Source organism: Gavialis gangeticus, unplaced genomic scaffold (genome assembly GCF_001723915.1).
Source record: "Gavialis gangeticus isolate Ggan-Ray unplaced genomic scaffold, GavGan_comp1, whole genome shotgun sequence".
Classification (NCBI taxonomy): domain Eukaryota; kingdom Metazoa; phylum Chordata; order Crocodylia; family Gavialidae; genus Gavialis; species Gavialis gangeticus.
Genome location: NW_017729030.1, coordinates 32,034,512 through 32,034,938, shown reverse-complemented (window position 1 = coordinate 32,034,938; position 427 = coordinate 32,034,512). Strand labels below are relative to the sequence as shown.

Below are 427 nucleotides of genomic sequence, written 5' to 3'. Positions count from 1 at the left end.
GCAGCTCCTGTGCGCACCCCAGGAGAGGCATGGGGACGCGCATGCCCCCCAGACTTGTGTGCAGAGCGAGGGTGGGCTGTGCACTGACGGCCAGGGGCTGTGCCAGGCTCTTCCCAGCGGTGGGGCTGGGCAGGGGCTTCATTTGCGATGGGTGGCAGCAGCACTGGGAGAGGAGGCTACAGGGGGCTACGGCGAATTTTGGGGTGGCTGTAGCTCACCCCATAACCCCCTTCCCAGTGTAGCCGCCATCCACCCTACCCCCACCATCCCCGAGCGCAGGCCCAGCTCAGCTCCCATGCCAGGAGGGGCCCAGCACAGCCCCCAGCCTGCAGTGGCCACTCACCCTTGCCCCACACACAGAACCTGGGGGCACGTGCCCTCCATACCTCCCCCAGGGTGCACGCAGCAGTGGGAGACCCCCCTGCGT

General features: G+C 68.1%; 1 protein-coding gene across 1 annotated transcript in view; it reads left to right on the top strand.

Moving 5' to 3' along the window:
* The window catches only part of SCLT1 (sodium channel and clathrin linker 1), a 143,433-nt gene that overhangs the window by 78,115 nt on the left and 64,891 nt on the right, over nt 1–427 (top strand). The window lies entirely within an intron of this gene.